Source organism: Aythya fuligula, chromosome 7 (assembly GCF_009819795.1).
Source record: "Aythya fuligula isolate bAytFul2 chromosome 7, bAytFul2.pri, whole genome shotgun sequence".
NCBI lineage: Eukaryota > Metazoa > Chordata > Aves > Anseriformes > Anatidae > Aythya > Aythya fuligula.
The window spans coordinates 31,174,919-31,192,762 of NC_045565.1; the positions used below are offsets into that span (position 1 = coordinate 31,174,919).

General features: G+C 39.9%; 1 long non-coding RNA gene across 1 annotated transcript; it reads left to right on the top strand.

Moving 5' to 3' along the window:
* Positions 1-803: 803 nt before the first annotated feature.
* LOC116491575 lies at positions 804-5,331 on the top strand. Its single transcript, XR_004253495.1, has 3 exons — positions 804-864; positions 3,996-4,126; positions 5,194-5,331. It is a non-coding gene; the product is annotated as an uncharacterized LOC116491575 (long non-coding RNA).
* Positions 5,332-17,844: the final 12,513 nt, after the last annotated feature.

The following is a 17,844-nucleotide window of genomic DNA, read 5'->3' on the forward strand; positions in this document are numbered from 1 at the left end:
TGTTAATATAAGCAGTTGGGTTCTGGATCCATATCTTTACCTAGTGAAGTCAATGGGAAAATGCTCATTTATTTCAGTGAAGGTAAGGCTGGACCTTAATGAATAGTTATCTATTAGCACATGGAAAAGAGAGCAGTGCATGTAAGGAGATGTACAGATACCCGTCTGCTCACACTTTTAGGCAACCTGAAAATGCACAGTGTGCTTCCAAGCAAAATATAGGAACACCTTACCTGGCATTAAATAACTTTCCAGAACAAATACAATAAAAGAACGAACATATACAATAAAACTATTAAGGCATGAATGCATCTGCTTATTAAGCAAAATAGCATTTCATGAAAACCACCATTGCATATTGTGAGGTGAATTTTGTTATGTGGACCATGTGCAGCCCTAGGGTGTAAAAACTGAGGGCTTGTGCTGGTTTCTGTGGTGTCAGGGCTGGAAAAAGGAGAGCTCGAATTGCTGTAGAGCTGTGCTGGCAGAAGTCCTGACCACTGATGCGAGTTTAGTGGTCAGGCTGTGCTTTTATCAGCATACCTTTTATTCCACTTGGTGGTAGTTTTAGTCCGCTGGTCAAAAGTAAAGCAGGGCCTTTGTGTATATTAGCAGGGCTAATTATCAAGGCTAGACTGAAGGAAGTACCGGAAAGTTAATGTATGAATACAGAAGTGATTATGTGTTTCTTGTACGGATTCCAGTGCCCCAGTTCAGCCCACATCAGAAGAAAATGGGAGCTGCCCACAGGCTGCAGCCTTCCCAGTGCATCGTGCAGCAGCTTCCAGTGCAGATTCAGCCTGAGTCAAGTCTGCAGCATCCACACTCCTAGAATTAGAGACAGCTGCACATTCCTCAGTTATTGTGAGTTATCTTCATTTATTAGCTGCTTCCATGTGCCACAGTAGCGCCTGCATATGAAAACGAACCAAGCCTGTATTTGTGAAAATAACTGCATGCAAAAGTCAGTCTCCTTTCATTTACAGGGTGTTTCATAAACAGTTTGAAAGTTGCTTCATACGTGTTTTGCTGTTTTGTTTTCTTATTATTTTTTTCAAGCAATGGCTCAATGCTGATTGTATCAGCAAAGCTATTATGCAGAGTCCCTGCAGTAATTTGTCAAATAATCATCTCCTGGCACATAGCTTTTTCTACAAAGGCACTAATGATTACAAGTATGATTAATAACTGAACTAAACTGTTATTGCTGGGAAGTTCTCAGTCAATTCAAGGAATCGTGACCTGTGTAAAAAACAATGCTAAGAACAACAGAAGCTGATCGTGTCTCACGGAAGGAATGCACAACCCGCAGTCCTGTTTCCTTTTCCCCTGCCATGCTTTTTTATTAGATCTCTGGATAGAAACCTTGCGTGGGTCATTCCCCGGTCAGCTGCTCATCTCCACTGTTGTTCCAAGCTTCCCAAGCCACTGCAGGAAGGACAGGAGGATTTCTTTAAGGATTGGCACTATTTATAAAATAAATATAAAACCAGGCCTCCATTTTGCACAAGTGACGAGCCATGAGAACTCCAGCAGCTGTATATTTGTTGAACACCCGCCTCCTGTGAGTATAAATTGCACCTTACTGAGTAGAAATAAAATACAGTCCACCAGAGACTTTGCTGCAAGGTGTAGCTGCTTGTCTGTGGGCAAGTAATGACTTGCATTTTCAGCTGCTCCTTAGTAAGAGCCTTAGTAATTGGAATCAGTTATTCAAAACATCTCTAAATGTGATTTAAATGGCAAGGATTTAATAACATAGAAAGAAGTCATTACAGAGGTTCAAGCAGGGGAGAAGGGAATTCCGTTTTTCAGAGCAGAGGGAGAAAAATAAAGCAATTACTTGATGTAAAGGCCAGAAACAGGACTCCTGCTGTCACGGAGAAATCAAATCTGTCAGCAATTAGTGGGATCTTAGGAGGCAAAGAACCCTTCAGTGTTGAACAGTGAATAAGGGGTTAGCAATTATATGAACTGATAAAAGTGTTCTGGTTTTCAAACAGCAGGTTAACAAGGCTTACTTTTTTCATAACTTCATGCAGATGTGATGAGTCACACTTTGTGACATTTTTCAGGAGAGCTGCATGCAAAGGTAAGAGAATAACAAAGCACACTGCGTTGCCATTGCATCCAAGATGCTGCTGACTTTGTTACCCCAAAATGACACACAGCCCAGTGACCTGACCAGCCTCGCTGGCTGGCACTTCTCACCAAGGCCAGGCAGCTCTCTCTAGCTTACTTAGATCCACAAAGGCTCTGTCTTTAGAAGTACTGCCATAAGTGAGCACTAGTGGGACCAAAAATATAAAAATAAAAATTGGGTCTGATTCTGTCTTATGCCTTTGGCTGTCAAGGATGGGGCATGCTCTGAAATCCCAGCAGAAGGTATTTATACCCTAAAAGACTGATCCTGGAATAGAGGAATTCATTCAAGGACACAGAAAACATCGTCTTTTAGTCTGTACTCTTGCTAACACTATATACACTGCATAGATGCTATGTGACTCATTTGTACAATACAAATAATATTTGCAGCAAACAGAGATGAGGGCACTTTCTCGGTACGTCAGAGGCAGAGCTAGAGCTCAGGGTCCTGTCCTTTTATTTATTTTCATAGGGAATGTTTTAATCAACAAGAAGCAGAAAGAGCCTAAGAACTCAGGTCATCCAGCATGTGGCAGACATGCAGACAAATGGTGAGCCTGGAAGACTTCACCTACCGCGTTTGCAGGCACCAGAGCCTTTCAGAGCAGCAAAGGAGCTCTGGCAGTTTCAAAAGGCTTTCTCTCTCGAAACAGTGGGATGAAATGTGTCTAGACTGAGATGCAAAATCCTCCTGGAATGCCTAAAGAAATTAGGCCTATTGAGATTAGCAGAGAAGGCCTTTCAGAGGGATCAGCATACACAGAGAAGACTGCTTTATAATAACTTTTCTCTAAGTGTGGGCTCCATACCCTGAAGCAAAAACCTCCATTTCAGCCTGCAGCAGGCAAGGACTGGGTGCTGCTGAGCACTTCCAGCAAGGAGAAGGAATAGGATCAGCGTCTGCCACCCCCAATGGGACACATTGTGGCTCATTCCGACTCCAAGGCAGAAGGGGACCTGAACGCTGGCTGTGAAAAACTGTGGTGTGATGCTCCAAGGAGGAAAGGTGCAGCTGCGCTAGGCTACAGTACCAAGCATCACCTCATTTTGTATGCCTGGGAGTGAGGCATCAGCCCACCTTCTTGTGATTTTTTGAAAAGCTCCCTGATGTAGAGCTATGATGGCATTGCAGAGTGTAGTAGCATACTGTTGGGTGGTGTTGCAAAGGTAAATTAGAAGTTGAGAAAAACCAACTCAACCAAAAAGACAATCCAGGTCAAGATTTCTCTTATCTAAAAGTCTTACAAAGACATCCTGGGCAGAAGGGAGACAAATAAAATAAAATAAAATAAAAAATAAAATAAAATAAAATCTGTTGAAACATGGTATTAACCTCCAAAAGCCATGCATATCAACCCGTGAGCAGTATTTAAGGGAAGCATTAGATCACCTCTGTAACCTAAATATCTTGGAAAATCTTTAAAGCAAATTCAGATCTACACATTCAGAATACCTAAAATTCTCTTAAACTTCATTCATTCCCTAAATGATTTTAAATTTAATGCTTTCTTTAACATGTATTTTAAGTCCTTGGAAGGCTTGGAAACCACCTAAAAATATTAAAAGAAAAACTCATACATGGGTACATTTGGGGGTGAGCCTGAATCATCAGGTGATTTGGGGAGCAATAAAATGCATATTTATTTTTAAAAACAATATAAATTCTTTTAAAGAAAATGCAAGTTTCAGGGGTTCTTGTCCCATGCACTGTTCTGAAAATAACTGATTTTAGAATTGCATTGCAGATGAATCTATGTGAGCACATCTGTTTGTGTATGGAAAGATAGTGGATGTACAGGGGAGAGAAGCCTGAGCCCATCACCCTCTTTTCCTCTCCTGTGTGCTTATAGGACTGCGTGAGCTGAATATCACACTCTCTGTGAAGAATGGCATTTCTGATCCCTCCTGCTTTCTCTAGGATGAAGGAATACTTCCAGAGAGATTCACTTTCAAGTGAATTCATCAGGTTGCTCTGACCCAGGTAAATCCTTTGGATGTCATATCAAATGCTTGAGATAGCTTCCTTTTTAAGCACCTTTTGAACCCAGCCTTGAGTTTCTTCCCGAGCCATGATTTTTGGCTCAGAACGTGTGCATTAACACACAATTACCTCTGCTCTCAAGAGCAATTCAGGTGCTCATTATCTTTCCAAAGCAGTCCTTGTTTTAGGTATTTTACAATCTCACATTAAGGAAGTGCCAAGCAGTCAGTGCCTATTGAAAACCAGAGGTGTAAATCCTATGTACATGGGTTTTACACCGGTCCTTTAACTGGGAAAGCACTGAGATGTAAGGAAAGATTGCTTACCAAAAAGAGAGGTAGGAAAAAAAGAGGCAAACTCCCGGCCTGTGTGACAGACCTAGTTAGGGTATAATGATAAGTGTTGCACATTCAACACCTCCTGTTTTGCTTCCAGGAACTGGCAGCAAAATGTCTCTTCTAAATCCAAGTGTGTGGAAATCATGCACCCCAAGAAAAGTCCACACAGTGCTGAGAGATGCTTGTGGGTGTGCAAGCAGAAGAATGGCTCCACACCTGCCATCCAATAGGGCAGGAACTGATGTCCATGAGTTTGGTTTCCTCATTTCTAGTCCAACACCTCAATTTCTAGGAGGTCTCCCACCTTATTTTGGGAGAGTTGTATCCAAATTTATCAAGAACAAGATGTAAATTCCAGTCTGAAGTTTTGAGTTCCCTGCTTCTCTCAGAGTAGAGATCCACAGGATTTATTTAAGAAGGAGCTGCCAGGAGCTGGTAATCTTGCTGTCAGTCCAGCTGTCTCTGAGGCCTTCTTGTCTGGGGAAAATTAGTAGCTTTTAGGGAAAAGCTTTGATGTAAAACAGCATAACTTCATATTTCTTTGAACTACTTCAGTTTGGCTTCAGGACTGAATGTGGCACGAAGACCACACTTGTTGCGTGGCTCACTGATACCTCCTTGGTCATGGACAATTTCCAGATTTTTCTGGCAGTCCGTTCAGATATGACAGCAGCTGCTGTGGAGCAGTTAACTCCTCAGGAGGTCACGTGTTGCCCCTTTACGTTTCAGAGAGTGCCTGTGAACACCTCCTGGATCATCCTTCACCCAAAATCCCTTCCTGAAGGAGCTCACTGGAGACCCAGCTCACAGGTTTTTACAGCAGAGTGCCTGGGGACCTGGAAGCACGGAGAAGACAGTGAGGCAGAAGCTAGCATCTACAAGTGGCCATGCCAGGACAGGCTGTCCCTTGATGAACAGCTCCCTGGAGGTGGTGATGGTGCTGCACGTCTGCAGGGTTGCCCTGCTTCCTCTGGGGAAACCACCCCGACATCCCTGTTGAGCTATTTTCTCAATTGCTCTTGAGGTTTCCATAATTAAGATCTTATCTTTGGCAACGTTCATCCGAGGATATCCACAAGCACTTTGCAAAGCAGCACGTGAGGTGTCCACAGCTACTTGCCACTCGGTAAACTGATTGCATCAGGCCGGAGAAGAAATGTATTTCCTCCTGAAACACGACCTCGCAAAACCCCTCAGACAGCAGGCTCTGCCACCAGCTTATTGTTGCATTGCAACCTCCATCGGAGGCTGGGGGTTTTGGTCAATTATATTGCAGTGTACCCATCATAAACGGGATTTTTCATGGACTCAGGCTTAAATGCAGTAGGTTGGGAGAGCACCACATCCCTTTCCCCCTTCCTGCCCCTGCTGTGAGCTTTGGCATGGGGGTTCCCTGATGGGGAAGCTGCAGGGGCAATACTTTTCAGGTACGTCAGAAGCAGAGTTGCAAAACAAGCTGTGCTGTCCAGGCAGACAGAGGCCTCTGCATTTCCAGAATTATTATTTCAGCACTAACTGACTGCCTCTTTCAAAAAAAAATACAAACAAACAGTAATTTTCTACCTAAATGTGGTCTAAACCAGAGGTATATTGCCTTTTAAAAAATGAAACAAAAAGCAGTGTTGTAATTGTTTTGAGCATGCTAGGTTTAAAAGGGTCAGGTATTTCTGTATTTTTAGATGAACATTGGAACAATTTGAATTATCTTAACGTGACACTGAGAAAGCCCTTCTTCACCTGAAAAACAGAAGGTGAAAAAAATAGTTTCAAAAACTATTCCAGATTTATGTGTGCCTTTTTTTTTTTTTTTTTTTTAATCAAAGGAAAAACAAAAATATTTCTAATATAAAGGGCTAATTTGTCCCAGAGTGCCCATGCTCACCAAAATGCCAGCAGCCATCCTGAGACACAGCCACCCCCATGTAGAGCCCCCGGCACTGGGGCCAGGCATGCGCCCACCGGGTCAGGGCAAACACAGCTGCCTGCAGAGCCGAGGCAGAAAGGCCTTACAGAAGCAGCCATTATCCTATATACCGCTCATTAACGAGTCAAGTATTTTAAATTAATGCTTTGCCAGCTCATTTGTTTTCATGCGGGAAGAAAATCTTCCAGGGCTGTATTCACATAAATCACTTCTTTTGACGGGCTCCTGATGCTACAGGGCTGGTGGTGGTGGTGGGGAAGAATCCCCTTCGGCTGCAGCAAGCTCTGGTCAGGGCTTGGTGTTTTTTTTAGGTGCTCCAAGATTAAAAATCAGAGCCTATCCATCATAATAAGACTTTGTTCTGAGAGTACCTGCTGTGGACACATCAGCGGCAGCAGCCGAGATAATAGCTGAGCAGGTGGTAATTATCATGATTAACTGCTGCTGCGTACCTTCAAATTTCAGGCAATTGCTGTGCTTTAGCACCCACCTTTATTGGGGGGCTTCCCTGGGCTTTCAATGTGAGCCTGTCTGCTTTATGGGATTTTGCAGACTGTAAACTCTCTCTGGGCACTGGACTCTATTATTTGCATATAGATACTAAATAATGCTAGCAACAATGTTTAGAGAAATTTGGCATTTTCCAAGCCGTACCTGCAGTCACGTTTTCCAGCAGTTCAGCCACTTGTTGCATGAGCAGAGAGAAAATGAACCACAAGCGCTGATCTTTCTCTCTCTTAACCTCAGGGCTCCCAGCTTCGCTCCTCCCTGCTTCTAAATCACAGCTTATTGCTATTTTTACAAGAGAAGATTAATGGACTTAAATGGGCACAGGTAATTCTGCATTGTTCGAAGTCTCTTCAAATAGCACCTGCTGTAAATTCTTCTGTGTTCATTATCTCGGCAACACATCTCAGCCTTTACACAGTTTGTTCGGTGGAGGAGGGGTGTGAAGGGTCACAGTGCCCCAGGAGTGCTGCGAAACATCCCTGAGGTTTTATGGGTGTTTCTGGGGAGGGTTTGCTTTTGTGGGTTCCCAGCAGGCCCGGACCCTGAGCATCTCCAAGGGGACACATGTAGCTGCATCAGTGCTTTCTGAGGCTGTGGGAGAAATGCCCGCACTGATGGTCTTATGAACTTTTTGCTTTTGTAATTTCCTCTTGTTCAGTGTGCTCAGTGCTCAGCTGAGCTTTGTTCCAATAGCTGGGGGGCGTGTGACTTCACCAAAATACAAAATGCACTCACACAAAAAAAAAAAAAAAGAAAATGCTTGAAAAATCGCAATGACATGGTTGTGTTGGTAGCTTGTGAGTTTTTGAAACGAAATGTGCCTAGACAATGAAAACTGAGCCAAGACAGTATATTTTTCAAGCAACCTCTTTACCCTCCAAAGAGGTTCCTTGGCAGGACTGAACACCAGTGAGCTACCTGCCCTGTGCAATCCCATTTTTTTCACTCCTAGAAGAAGAAACACACAGTACACGGGACAACATGGAGTTGGGCAGGTTGGCTCACATCACAGTGACATGCAGCAGGTTGAACTAGATGGGTGTAAAGAAACAGCAGATGCAAAAAACAAATGGCACGCAGGCAGGAGGCAATGCAGCAGTGTATGCACAGAGCATGGCTGCAACAAAGGGGCTGCAACTGCAGCACGGTGCAGGGTCTGGCCTGAGACCTTTGCCCACACAGGGACCAGTGCCTCTGCAAACCAGCTGGGTAGGAGGGATGCAAATGAGCTGTGCCAGTGGGGGAAGTACAGGGCTCGTGTGCCTAACTAGTTGCAGGTGGGAAACTGCGGGCAATGTTTCAAGAAGTGGCTTTGAAAGTTGGCCCGTTGTGACCATAAACAAGAAACTAAAGAGCTTTACAGTATGTACTTACAGCTTTTAATTTTCTCTCCCTGTTCGCAGATATCTGAGTATCTCACACACTGGCGGACAAGTATTTTGATTGTTCAGCCCTGGTTTTACATTTAATAGCCCCGCTACCTTCTCCCGACAGCGCCTGCACTCTGCTCCCACATGTGGAACAGTTTACATTGCCCTTTTGCACAGTGGTGGAAGAGTTGGGCTCGGCTTGTGCTGCAAGCATCAGCTCAGGCTGCTTCTGAAGCCCATCAGGAGCCCGCTCTCGCTGCCACAACTATCACAAAACAGGAGACACAGCACAGAAAAAGGACCGGGATCTGGCAGTGCTGCCTGAAAGCAGGATTTTCACCTATTCTGCAGTTATTCTGCAGCCCCGTGGCACCAAACATTCATTAGCAACCAGTGCAATTTTGGAGCAAGTTGTATTTACGTGTAGGAACAAGGACTCATAATCGTTGTCATCTACATAGTGTTGTTTTACATAACAGCTGCAGTAGAGCAAGTGCACTTTGGTCAATAGTTTCATTTATAATAAAGTAATAAATTAGGAATATTTTTCCCTTGACAATAAGTTTTATGCCAAGATTTTATGTAGCTTAAAGCAAGTTGTCAATTAGGCTACTTAAATTAATTTTTGGCAGCAGTTAATTGGAGCCTAGAGTCTTTTGTCTTTAAACAGCTAATCCTAAACAAGAAAATACAATGATTAAATGTTTCTTAAACAATATTATTCACAGAATTTAAAATATAGCATTTAATTAAGATTTGGACTTGTTAATCTCTCTCTCTCTCTCTCTTTTTTTTTTTTTTTCTTTTTTTTTTTTTTTTGAGAGAGAGAGAGATTAATTTAAATTTCTTGAAATAAAAATGCTACCACGACTCTGATTAAACTGGCTTACCACAGGGCTATGGTCTGAGACCTTGCAACACTTCTACAGCTCTTATGCCCAGCGGCAAAGGATTTTGGATTCATTTCTAAAGAGACATATTTTGTCCTTTCAGTGAAGCAGGACATTCACCTCTGGAGCTCCGGATGTCTGAGTTGTGTTCACAGGATAAAAATGTTGTATTATTGCATTCATGTTCTGGTAAATGCTCTAAATAAATACAAGACTTCAGTGAGCAACCCCAACATGGCTGGCTTCTGGGCAGAAAACCAAGACTTCTTAAAACCAGAAATCATGGAGGTTTACTTCAAAAAGACCAGTAACCAACAATTAAGTCCAAGGCTCTGATTACTCTAATGTGTTTCCTATCAATGAAAGTAGGGCAGCTAGAGAGAGGTCTCCCAGTCTTGATTTTATTTTTTTTCTAGTTCTGGAAATTTGCTATATTCCTGGTTAAATGTAACATATGGTATCATGATTTGCACAGAAATGAGTTCTGATAAAACAGTAGTCCTGACTGAATCTCTCATTTATATCCACAATCGCTTCTGAAACAGAGAGTGAGTTATGGCACAGATCTTTGGTATGTTACACTGGAGTTAAGATTAGGTAATTATAAAGCTTCCTACTATGAAATCCCTGAAGATAATTTGTAATTAATGAATTAATTAAAGAACAAAAAAGATGCATTCTCAGTGATCAGTGTATCGAGTCACCTTCTTCCTCATAATTCTGGCCGTCAGTGCCTCCTTCCAACAGAGAATCTCCATGTGCAGATTCTACAAGTCTCAAACATGACTGCACATGTTTGAGACTTTCTGGAGCAAGATCCCATTAGCTCAAGTACCCTGCATGGACATAATCACAGAAAGGCAATCACAGAAAACCAGACACTTGGAAAGAAGGAGGTACAGACACATAGAAAGAACATTGCCAGCTTCGGGGCAGCTGGCATATTTCCATATTTCCCTATCTCCTTTCAAGAAGTGTCTGGAACTCCACACAAACTGCAGGATCTGAACTACCATTCCACCCAGCCCTTTCATTACCACTGTGACAGTCTGTGTGAGGGGAAAACCCATTGCTACTGTTTTCTGGTGGAAAACTCATTGCTACAGAACTCATGGACAAGGACAGCAGGTGGAAGCAGCTAGGGGGTATCCAAGCTTAAAACCAGGATATTGCTATCAGTAAACAATGTTAATGATTTCTTTCACAAGAGATTCACAGTACCACTAGTTTGATGTATTCAGAAAGTCTCTCCTCATTTATAGGGTTTTACAGATAAACAGATGCTGGGTTCCTTAAATTAATGTCTTCATGTGTTTGAGCCTTTCAGCTTTGCGTTCTTGACCACCGCTTTGCAGACGAGTGGCTAGAAAATTCTTCTCTTCTTTGCTTTAAAATAATTAAAAAATAATAAAAAATAAAGAATAAAATGCATTCACAAGACTCTAGCAATTGAATCTTCAAGGAAACCATCCAAAGTCATGATTCATCCTAAAACCACAAGGAAAGCTAAGTATGCTGCTCAAGGCCATATGTCTCACAAAGAAAGAGCATTGCTTCTTAACTGGAAGCACTTTGCCTGGTTGTTATTTGAAAATTAATAGGACAGCTTCTCTGTTACGGTTGTGTTCTCTTATATCTTGATATCATCCAGCACAGCAGCACTGCAGCAGTCCACAAATATAAATAAATAAATGTATAGGCAAATAAATAAATAAAATAAAGTGGGAATGTCTGAAATCAAATGTGAAATAGACTAGGCTCCTCTCATTGCTCAATCTGATTGAAATGCAGAACAGTCTTTTCAGTTATTTAAAAACAATTTCACTTCACTTGTGAAAAGCTGCTTTTTGGTTTGAGACACAATGATTTAACTTTTAATGAAAACCCACACATTGGAAAGATAGTCATCAAATATGGAATCAAAATATAGTATCAAGATCAAATGCTTACTCATGGGCAATTGCTGAAAAAACCTTGAACTATATAAATTAAAAACAGATGCTTTAAATTAAAACACATAAATTACTGATGCTGATATTACTATAAATTTCAGTGATGAAAATACATCACTCAAGACTTTAAGGGAGACTCTAAAGGTTACGTATAGGAGTACTTTGCATTATTAAACAGAGTGTCACCTGAAGAAGTTCCCTGAAAAAATGTAGGAGGTAAAGTATCTCAGATTATTGTGACATGATTCAACTACTAGTGCTGCTTTCATTTTGAATAGATGTTGTATATCTTGGACATTTATTTGTTTGTTCAATTTCTGGTGCGTATTTAGTGTTTGAATATAGAACTCTGTGTAGCTTGTTCTGTTTCCAGCTGGACATATATCTTCTCCCTATCCCCTATACAGAGAATGCAGCTGGAACCAGTAACATCTCTGCAAATGAACTGAATATTTAAGTTCAACCATTGTATCATGCTTCAGGCTGCTTAGTGTCTTTCAAACTCTAGTGTAATTTGGTATTATTTCCACTAAATAATGGCCAAATCTTGCATGGAAAGCTTCCATGTCCTCAGGACAGTGGGCTAGTTAAAAAAAAAATATCCAGTGTAAACATTTAAAAACAAAAAAACAAAGTTTTATTTATAGCTCATTATTTTAGAAGGGTGACATTTACCTCAGGCTGGAGTATTAGAATTTTGCATTTAGCAGTTTTGGTTTTGAACCGTCTGAAACATCTCAATAGTGTTGAAAACCATATATCAGTACAATAAACAGATGTTATAAATATTTAAAATGTGTATACATGTACAGCTGAACTATGTGAGTTCACAGGCATGTGAAAATAGACATTTTCTTAACTACACACATATGAAGTACATTTTATTAAGAAAATTCAAATTTTCATATATTTATTCATAGCTTTTTATATGAAGACTTTTTTAGTTCCTTTTAAACCATTTTCAGACTTTTCTATTATGACCACCCAATATTTATTTAGTATTCTATATCTAGTAAACTGTTTCTCTTCTAGGACTTTACTAGATACAGACAAAGTAATGCTTAAAGAGAAGAAAAATCAACTCATAAAAAATGCACCTTGTAAATAACATAAAATATTTGTTCATGATTTCTTCTGAATTCTGTTTGTATTATTACTTGTAACAATTATACAGTCAGTGGGAATGTAGTATTGACAACTGATGTAACCAGAATTTGAAGAGAGAACAATGACGGAAATTCCATGATATTTTTTCCATTCTGCAATATTTAGAGAACATCTGTGGTACTTGCAGTCCTTGACTTATCAAGTGACAGCACAAGGTTTTCTAAACTCCCTTTCTAACATACCAATTTGTATTTCTGTGCAAAGGAAGAGATTTATTGATTTATTTATTTATTTTTACTGTAAATTGACTTTAGATTCTTGATCGTTGAACTGCCTGAAGATAATTTGTTGGTTTTGGACATCCAGCTATCATTAATTTATCAAGAGCTCGGGCATCAGACCATTCAGGCATCTATGTTATTATTAGAACATCAAGTTACAGAAACAGGAATTTATATGTTTTTGTTTTGTTTTGGTTTGTTTGTTTGTTTTTGTTGTTGTTCATTTAAAATACTAATTGTAAACAGTAAAATTGGTCTCTTCAGTAGTGAAAATTATTCATTCACTTCTAACTCAGTCAGCTACACTGTCTCTAAAACCAGAACTCAAGTGACCTAGCATAGTTGGCAAAACCCAACTGATTTCCCATGATACTTTTCTTCACATGTAAAAATAGCTTATAAACAGATTCTTATGTCAGGAAGCTCTACCAGATTATCTTCAATAACCTGCTGAGAGGATTTCACCAACCTGCCATATATTACACCCAATTACTTTTCTGTAATTAAATCATATCTTCCAGAGAACAACCAAGCTAGAGAGTCCCCAATTTCCCTGACAGATTTTTCCCATGGATAATCAGCAGCACTGTTAGAAGCATTCACCTTACTTGTAACTGAAGATCACAAAGTTAAAATATCAAAATCTTTAAATCTTTTTTTTTTTTTTTTTTTTTTTTTAACAGAAAAATGCTCAAGGTACAGTGTCAAGCACTGCCCCCACTCTGCCTATACTTCACCCTCCTGGTGACCACCACCCTCCACCATTTCAGCAGAACAACCTTTTAAAAATGAGACCATGTATTTTCCTAATCCACATTTTGTCATTCTTCCTTTCAAGCTTATGCAGCAATTTGAAGCTGCGCTAACCTTCCTATGACCTTGAAAAGGTAAGGGAAAACCCTGTGTTAACAATTCTTCTGTCTCCTTATTTGGGTAAACTAGAAGCCATGAGAGCCTTTTATTGACTTTCACTATAGTTTTCACCCTTGGCAGTACAACTGAACCTGCCCTGACCTCTTTTGACCAAGCGCCTTTGTCCAACAAACTGTTCAAAGCATCTTGCAGCCAGATGTGAGCCCCCACACCCTTGGTGTATAGGCTTGACTGTACAGATCTCCTGCTACCTCCCCTGACTGCTTGTACCGCCAGCAATTGCCTTCAGCTTGCTGCCAGCTGGCCTGATTCTGAGATAAGACCCACTGGCCGGGTTAAGAAAATGACACCTGATCATGGGGCTGGTCTTGTTCCCATGAGCTGTACCCTCTCAGAAGGCTCAGTTGTGTCTTGAAAAACCACTCCATGCTGGAGAAAATAAAAGCAGCACCTTCCACAGGCTGTGTGAGGAAGGCTTTCAGCCTTGTTTCTTCTTCCAGCAGGGTTTGCTCTGCATGTTCCCCAAAAGGAGCAGAAGACTGCGTTTGCAACCCCACCAGCTACAAAAGGGGAACACTGAGGATGGGAAGAGACTCAAGAAAGCACTAATCTGTGTCATGTAGTATGCTTATCACTGAATAAAAAACATTCTCAGTGGACAATCTCTCAGCCTGCTTGGCAAGAGCTCACAAAGATCTCATGCATCGTTCTTTATTTGTCTGTCTCAAAGACCATTCATACAAACTCTTTGTATCTTACAATTGATGTGCATAGGATGTGCAAACTCCTTGTATCTTACAATACATTGGTATGCTCAGAGCTTGGGTACTTGTTTAGGCAACTAATTTTGATCTCGTGGAAGTCAGGGTGTAGACAAACCCATCTGAGCAGAGGTACACAGAAAGAATCAACAACAATCTCTTACTTAAATCTTACAGAGCTTACACTGACTTCTGTAGACTTTGGATTAGATGTAGGCTTCGGGGTTGTTATCAGCTTTTATAATATGAAAACTTCTTTGAGTCACACTTTATTTCTTGTGTTCTTTGTGTTATTTTGTCCTAGAATTCTATGAGCAAATGTGTTGTGTTTTTTTTTTTCTTTTTGTTTTCTTTTCTTGTTCACCAGCCATTTTGACCACTTTCCAGTCTTTTGCACTTGAATGGACAAACAGAAAAAAGTATTTCTTTTAGTCCTATTTTGGTCTTATTTTGACTCATTTCTCAATACACTTTGACATTCCCATGTCTCTCAGAAACAATTACTTGTTTCTCAGCTTTATCCCTGACTCACACAGTATTCAAAACCCCAACACTATTCATGCAAAGAGCACTTCTGACTTCTTGCTTATTCTAAGAGTCTCCTTATACTTAGCTGCCATCTCTGTTTCCCTGCTCCACTTGACTATATCCAACATCTGGAAAGCAGATCGATCCCTGAAGTCAATCTGACTCACATTATCTGGAAATAGCCTTGTTCCATTATAACAAGACCTTCACTGCCCCATTGCCTTCATGGCTGAAAGACATCTCAGCCAATGGGGGCATGGATTAATGTCCTGAAGGGAAAATGTGCAAACTTTCTAACGAGTTTTTTCTTCTCTATAAAAAGAACCATCAGCAATGAAGCTTCCTTGTAAATCTTCAGTTAAGCACTCAAAATTATTATTAGTAGTACTTTTTTGGGGGCAAAAATGAGACCCATGTAGGAAAAAAAAAAAGTACTCTAAAAATACCCGTTTAGTAACAAATTCTCTAAAAGAGAATGGGTTGCTACCAGGTCTGATCTACAAGTCAACCAAACCCCTGCCAGTAAATAGTGACATATTCCCACCTGGCAAAAATAAAAATGGGTATTTGAAAGTTTAAATATTCACATGCCTATGAGATTTTCAGCCAACCCTACAGGATGTAATATTGCTGATAGTCCTTTAAAAAAGGCAACCAAAATATGAAACCTTCTTTCTCACCCCTTCGACCCCCGTCAACACTGTTCATTTGGATCAGGTGTTTTTGAAGTTTGCACATGGCAGTCTCATTTGCATTTAATGTCCTTCAGATTACTTCCTTTTTGTTGTGCTAAACACCTCTCTCAGTTGAGTCTAATTTGATGAGGTCATGCTGTGACTTCTGACCCTGTGAGTTCTAAATGAAACCATCTGACAAAAAAGTGAGTAGAGAAAGTCTTTTGCCTGTTCATGGACATTTGATATTTGCAGATGTGCAGCAAGTTTTACAGATTTTTTTTTTATTATTATTATATATATATATATTTTTTTTCTTTTTTGCCAGGCTAACACTTGATTGGAAAGGTGGAAATAAGCAAATTCCTAGAGAGAGTAAAATATTCCAAAAATAAACAGGTTGTGATAGTCCAGTCTCCACAACTCCATTAGGTAAAATAAAAATAAATCATAAGAAGTTAACTATGGCCCATTATCTAAGTCAAGGGAATCCTAAATTCTAGCAAAGTTTTTCTACCCCAATAATGACTTAATATCTTAGGGCTTCCTTCCAACGTCTGGGAATGGACACAGCTGCATGTCTTGGCATGGGGACGCTGGGACTGTCTGATGGCTCAGGGGTAGCTCTTTGTGCACACAGGAACTCTCCACCTGCTTGGGCTGATGTGCCCATAAGGAAAGGCTGAGGAGGTGCATATTTATCTCCAGTTGTCTACAGCCTGTGTTACGCAGAAGGTCAGTATTGATGGTCTTGCAGTCCTCATTTGGCCTTAAAAGTCTGGATCTGTTACTACAGCTTTGAAATTCTCTCATGTACTGATCACTTCATTCCAGGCTAATTTTATGTAGAGAGAGTCACTGGAACACTAAAGCATAGTCAAAAAAGTGCCAAAATATTATTCCAGACTCTTCTGGCCTCAAAATAGATCTAAGTTTTACCAGAATTTTATGATATAAAACTGGAAAAGGAAATCAATAAACTCAGAAATTTCTTCAGAATATTTTTTCAGTGTTCTCTGCTCATCACCCATTACTTTGCTAGGCTGGAAGTGAGACTGTGCTTAAATAGTATTTGGGTTTTAGCCAAAATACACTGAAACTGTCAGAAAGACCTCATCAGTGAATGTTAGATGAGGCCATATATTCCTTTTTTATTTGTAACTCTTCCCATGCCAACGCTCCCTGCTTCCAAATACACATAATTTTCCCTATGAACTGTGTGGCTAATTGTTCAGCTGCCTGTGGTATTGCATGGCCTCTGTAGCAAGACTATTTCAGACTTATCTGACTGTAGTAAATCATCTTGAGATATACTGTAATTAAGTAGGAATATGCAAAGCATCAGGCAGATTATCTTTGAAATGCATCAAAGTACATTATATTATAAAAAAATTAGGAAAATCTGTAGGTCATATATTCACTAAACTCCTCTACCTTATATGAAAATGAGTCATTTTCTGTTGTACCCTGAGGGTGAGGAGGCAATCAAATGAAGAAATAAAAGACACTGCTAGTTAAGAAGAGCAGACCATGCCAAATCACTAATTAAAATTTAGATTTATTTTTTGTGTGTGTGTGTGTAGAGAGCAGGTGCATATGCTAAAAGCTCTTCCAGAAATGGACTAACTTTTACCTCACGTTTTATTAAACAAACTATTTTGCAGACCTGTGTAAGAGCCTCAAAAACTGAATATATTATTGAACCCAAGTCTTAGAGATACACATGTAAAGAAGGAGTGTTGAGAAGTACATCTTAATTTTCAAAGAGTATTTTCAATTAATCTGACATCTTCTGAAAGAACTGGTTAAAAACCAATTTAAAAATCATTTTAAAATACTATTTTTGATAAAATTCTGTTTATATTATTCAGGAATTAGATATGTAAATAGACTTAGCTACATCTTTACACAGCTTTAATTCCTGCAGTTTCAAGACCTCGTGTCTTTTTAGTTGTCTACTAAATTATCTGTGTACCTTATAACAAGACAGAAGAATGTTATCTTTGCCCTGTTCATTATGATAGTCCTATGAAACTTTAACTACCTGAATCCAAGCTGATAGATAGATAGATAGATAGTTTGTGTAGACAAAATGGTTGAAATAGTTTTTTAGAAGTAAATGTCTGAGATTTTGTAATATTTTGATGCATCCATTTCCATTTATGTATCTCCAAATCCTTAAAATTACTTGGCAAAAACTGCAATCCCGCTGCCTTCAACAGGAATCACAGGACAAATTGCAGGAGGAACAGTACCAGGTCCTCATCTGAGAGAGGCTGCAAACCCTTAACTCCACAGGAAGACAACATAATCTAAAGAACTCACCAGCTACAATGTCCACCCCTTTGGTACCCACAGTTTTATGGCCCAAAATGAGGAACAGAGTTTTAAGCAGCAGTTTAATATTGGGGACAATTTGGAAAGATGAGATTCTGCTAGGGATAAAAAAATGCATACATGTGTATGTATAGGGGAAGATATTTTAAAATAACTGTTTCAACTTAGAAAAA